Below are 6,000 nucleotides of genomic sequence, written 5' to 3'. Positions count from 1 at the left end.
ATTTTCTTTAATTGCCTGAACATATTGTTGTAGGTGTTTTGTGTGTATACTTATATTTTATTTTTCATCAGTGTGTGCATCAGGGAAATTATATTAGCTGCAATTGAAAATATTTAGCTATTTTTCTGCAAAATTTATGTTATTTATGTGAATGTGATACTCTTTATGAGTTGGTGGGGTTTTTTCTTACGAGGCGGAGGAAGCACAACAGCAGAACAAAATTCTTTGTAAACCAATATTATGAAAACAATTCTGTTTCCATGAGCTATACCTCAAACAAAAGAACTGTCATTACCCTGACCCGTATCTCAAATATATTTATTTTAAAAGTACTAATTATTTTCAGGTGGCCTATACTTTTCCCCTGTGCGCATCCTATGTGCATTCTCAACTCTCAGCCCACATTCACAGCATGGAAAAAGTCCACCAAAACATAACCTCACTGGCATCTTGAAACTTGGGTTACATGACAGGAAAATCTGAAAACGTAAGAGGAGCTTACACAAAGACAATTTCAAAACTTCTTCACAGGTGCAGTAGTGCTTATCTTTCTTATAGAAAGAATATTCATCCACTGCCTTTCACTAGGCTGCATTGCCTCAAGCTGTAGAAGGTTCAGCTAAATGAAGTTGAATTAAAAATGCAACTTTTGTTTACTCCCCAGGTCTCAGAAACAAGTTCATTAAAGCATCTACTGTCTACAGTATTCTCCTGAATACAGAACAAGGCACGAATGTTCCATAGAGCTGAACCATGAAAGTGTTCTGTTTACTGAATAGGGTAGGTGATTTAGTCACAACAGACATAGCTGGTTTAGGTGATCAGTGCCTTTTTTTTCCTTCATTCTTCACCAGCAAAGTCTCACAGGGTTCTGTGCAAGGAGAAAGAGAAGTACCAGCAGCAGATGAAAATCATGACAGGGCATACTTGCAAGGACCTTGACATAGTGAAGGAATGGGCCAACTTCATGAAAATCAGCAAGGACCAATGCCAAGTCCTGCACCAGAGGTAGACTAACTCCTTGCACTGATTCGGGCTGGAAGAAGATGTTAGTGGTTGGGCAAAAATGCCTGATTGGGCATCAGCTGTTCTGAAAAAGGCCCAGGGGGTGTTGGTAGACAGCAAGCTGAACGTGAGCCAGGGGTGTCTTCTGGCAGCAAAGAAAATCAACAGCAACCCAGCTTTATTAATATAAGAGGAAAGTCAGTATATTATTGCCCCTGTTACTTGTCACTTGTTAGATCACATTTAAATACAGCCATCAGTTTTGGGACCCCCCAGTACAGGAAAGACATTGAATAAACTGAAGCAAGTTCAGCAGAGGGCCACTAAGAGGGTTGGGGACTGGAGCACTTGTCCAGCAGGAAGAAGCTGGGGGAACTGGGCTTGTTCAGTCTGCAGCAGAGATGGCTTGGAGCAGGGCATAACACTAGCCTGGCAGTGCCTACTAGGATGTTATTGGGAAGATGGAGCCAGGCTCCTCAGTGGTGCACGACTGAAGGCTGAGAAAAAATAGACATAGATGAAATCAAGAGAACTTCAGGCTGTAAAGAAAACAACCTGAATTCATCATTAGGATGAATTCCTGTTTCATCATTAGGAAGCAGTGGAAGTGTTTGCCTAAATAAGTTGTACAGTCTTCTTCCTTGGAGGTTTTCAAGATTCAGCTGGATAAAGCCCTGAGCAATATGGTGTGCTCTCATAGCTGCCCTTTCCCGGACCATGAGGTTGGACTAGAGAGCCCCTGGCTTCCCTCTCTGCCTGAATTACTCAATGATTCAATGACTCAAAAACTTCACAGGGACTGTATCTACAGGAAAAGAAGACAGCTCTGGTATAGTTTATCCAATAAAATGATAAATCTTAACTTACACTGGGAGCATGGGCCAGAAACCAAGCTACAACTGCCCAGCTGTGCAGTAGCAAGTGGGCTTAGTGCCATACTCTCCATTGTTCGCTCTCTTTTTGGTCTCAGCAACCATGCACTGTTGGTTGCTCTGCTTTAGGAAGAAGGCTTGCATGTTTGAAGTCTTTTTTGGCCACCAGAAAAGTCTTAGTTTTTTTCCTTTCCATGGCCTCCTTCCCAGAGAAGAAGGCCCCCCCCAAAGCGAAAGAGAAGCATGGCAAAATTGTGAAAATACTGCTTGCAAAATGTCTTGACAAGGAAGTCATATCTGAAAATAATTTCTTGAAAGAAAATGTAAAAATTCTCCTACTTCACAATCTTGTCTTCAGACACACACAGATGAAATTTCAGAAAAATAGAATACAGGCATTCTCATTTTCCCAAAGGTTTCCTTTATATTGTTAAAATTATGTCATTTATACACAATTCAAAATTCTTTCACACTATGCGATGGCTGTAAAGGGACCGTAGTTTAAAGAAAAATCAAGTCCCAAGAAATCTTTGTCACATTCAATAAAATCAGAGTACCAATGGAGAGAATTTTAATTAAAAACTTCAAATAAACTCCAGGGAATCAAATCATTTGTGAACCTAAGCATATCAGAAAAGCCACGGCTCAGCAGCCTACATGAGTAGGCTCCGCTCATTTCCTAACAGTGTTCTTCTTACAGTAAGTGTTGCCAGAGAGACTTTGTATCCTCATGCTTCAAGGCCAAATTAATAGTCAGCTGAGGGCAGGAAGAACCACCCCTTACAAGAGAGAAATGAACAGCAAATTAGCAGTCTCAGACTGCAAAGTCCTCTTCCCTAAATTGTTGTAGCTCCGGCTACAAAAGGCAGTTCCTTCCCCAAACTCTTTAGCTGCAAATCTTTTCAAGATGAAATACATTGCCATTCGTGTCTCCAGCTCAATGGAATACCAGCAAAAAAATGTGTCTCCAGTGAAAATCTCGTCAAAGATAAACATTGTCAGTAGCAAGCTTTGCTGCCTGTTCCCTGCTATCTGCTGTAGCAAATTCATTTAAAGGAACCCACAGGTCAGTCTGGCAGAGACAACAGCAGCATCAGAAGACACTTTTCTGTTGAATGAGGAAGTAAAGACCAAATATTGAAGAAACAATACAGGATGATTTTAAAAGGTGCATAGATTAGAAAGGAGAACAAAGAGGAAAATAACTGCTGATTAGGTATTTTACTTTTAAGAAAGGAATCATTTACTTACAGCCCCATTTAGGGATCAAATTCTTATGACAAATATGATACCATGGAAAGAGTAGTTAAGGAATTATTTCAATAGTATTGATCTTACATAAATTCCATTTCCTCTTTAATTTTCAAATGCTTGTAAGACTGTAATATGTAATTTTAAGATTTAAGCCCATCCTAAAAGTCCTAAAAGTATTTGAAAGAAAACTAATTATGGCCACCAGAGCAAACCAGGCTTTAAAAAATATAATTGACTGTGTGCACATGTAATACAATATCTCCATTTAAAGACTAATTACTTATACTGCATCATCTAAACCAACCCCAAATCTGTATGTTTTGTTCCCATAGTTAATTTCTTTCACAAAATTGCTTCTCATTTGAGAAAAGTTGGCTTGTAGGACTAATGGTATCCTTTTGTTCTGAGTTTTATGTCCAGTCAAAACACCATATTTGCTGTGGAGTGCATTTTGGAAAGTCAGGGAAAATACAGCCTCCTGAACCTCTTTGTCCAATTTTTTCTGGGGAACAGGGATGGTTACAATACAGAGGTATATAGTACATACAATACATTTGTATGTACTGTACAAATCTGTCTGTGGGAGCTACGGACACAGCTCTTATTTCCTTTGCCTCAGACAAATTTCTGGCAGAGGAGGCAACTGAGAACAAGCTGACTAATTTCGGGCAGCATCTGCCAGAGGGGAGGTACAGGCTAGTTATTTTATGTGTTTCACAGGACTAAGGCTGTTGGCAGGGTTGAATTTCTGCTTATTGGCTAAGCTAAACTCTCTCATGCAAGATATTATTTTTGCAAATCACCTAGGAAATATGGCAGAATTTCCAGCATCATCAGTCTTTGAGATCCTTCAAACTATCAGAGGTATAGTTCATCTTGCTTTGAAACAGGGACAGGGATTGTTTGACTTTTGAGATCCTTTGCATTCCTAGTTTTCTGTAATTTATAGAGAATGATTTATAAACCAAATAGAAATTATATTTATCCAGTGTTTTACATTGCGCTGGATTATTAGAATAGCTTCTATGTTCTTTTACACAAAGAAAATGTTTAAAGAGGTTTTACTACTTAAAGGAACTATCCTTTTTACGGTACTTATTAATTGTATACCCTTTTCCTTGTTGTTTTTCAGACTTATTTATTTGCATTTTAGATCCATAAGGCAAGGATTATCTTCATTCTGTGTCTAAAGAGTGTCCAATATATTAAAATTCCACTTCTGGTTAGCCCACAGGCACTTCTATGAATAAAATTGGCAAAAATAGTAAATTGTGGTTTTTAGGTTCTAACAACATTACATACACTGGGTCCTAACTTTTATTTTGACTTCAGATTTTAGCAGACCCCTTCCTAGGTGTTCTGTAGCATTTTTGTGCCTTTCAAAAGCTGTGTACACATCATAGGGCTTCCTCTCTACTTCTTAAATATTTTATTAAAAATCAAATGGTGTAAAGTTCAAGACTTGTTTTAAAGCAAAATTTAGAAGCTGCTGCTAAAAGTCACAGCTGAGTTAGTTCTATCAGACAAGGGTAAAAATCCTTTTTCTTTCTGTTAACAGACTGCCTGTGATTTTAATAGCACTTCCTTCCTACCTGGCTTTTCATTTCTCATTAAAGAAAAAATCCCAAACCAACCAAAATTAAATACATCTTCAATCAAAAGTGGAAGTTGGCAGCAGTAGTTTCCCAGGCATAAGATTACTCAAAGGAAAGCTAGATAATAGTGGAAACTACCTGTAACCTAGTTCTGTATTGGACTTCAGCCTATGAGAGACCAAACTACTTTATAAACTCATATATATGTTATGCAGAGATACTATCTATTTGTCTGTCAGTCAAATATTGGAATCTGGAGGGGGGAAGGGAGAAGGAAAGAGGACATGCCATTGATATTCAACGGTGCACAGCTGTTTCAAAAAAAAAAAAAAAGACAAGAAATAAAGAAAGTATTCATCTGTAGGTTGGATTTATGGAAGTGGTGCACAGATTTTGGCCAGGTTGCAAGGCCGTGTGATTTCTTCTAATCACAACCTGATTGTTGTTTCAGGGCTCTGAATTTATATCTTAACTAGATTCCCATCTGTGTCTGAAGAATACGAGACACAGCTCAAAGGCAGGGAAAAAGTGACTTATAGCAAGGCCAGGTGCAACTACTCTATAGACACAAAAGCATACCTAGCCATGTGCTACTTCCATATCATGGGATTCCAGCACTCTGCACCCACTGGTACTATTGCAAGGCTGCAGTTGCGCTGTTTCTGTATCTACACCAAATCTGCTGATGTTTGGACTGGGCAAAACCACTCTTGTCCCAGTACAGGACTGAACACAGTCCACTACTCACTGGATGCAGAATCCAGGACTAATTTTCAATTCATTGATGCTTCTGGGAAAGATGCATCCACCCTCCAATCCACCTCCAATCACCAGTACCACGGTCACAAGAGCTCATGTTTCCGGTTGTATCCCACACCACTACTGGTAAGGCCAGCAGCTGGGGTTTTGTGACAGCTAATACGTTCATTTCTTAACCTGGAAATTAATTGGGGTCTTCCAAATGCGAAGCACTCGATGTCAAAACCAGGCTTAAAAGGCTAAATACTGAATGCAGGTATCAGCTGTTAAAAAAATTCAAATAAGTTCTTAGAAGTTTGAATCCATCTAAGGTCCAAGTTCTTTCCCCAATGGTGAAGGCTAACCTCTGCCACTTAGAGCAAACACAGATTTTTGCAGGGGGCAGTGCCCTTCACAGCTCCAGTCTCAGGAGTAAGACCAACCAGAGAAAGAAAGGGATCCCAAATCATCGTAGGGGATAAGGCCTAAATTAGCCCTTCCAGGGTAAGAGAAGTGTTTCTATGTTGAACTGAAAG

This window comes from Neopelma chrysocephalum, unplaced genomic scaffold, assembly GCF_003984885.1.
Source record: "Neopelma chrysocephalum unplaced genomic scaffold, ASM398488v2 Primary Assembly neopelma1_26, whole genome shotgun sequence".
Classification (NCBI taxonomy): Eukaryota; Metazoa; Chordata; class Aves; order Passeriformes; family Pipridae; genus Neopelma; species Neopelma chrysocephalum.
This window is presented reverse-complemented; position numbering follows the sequence as displayed.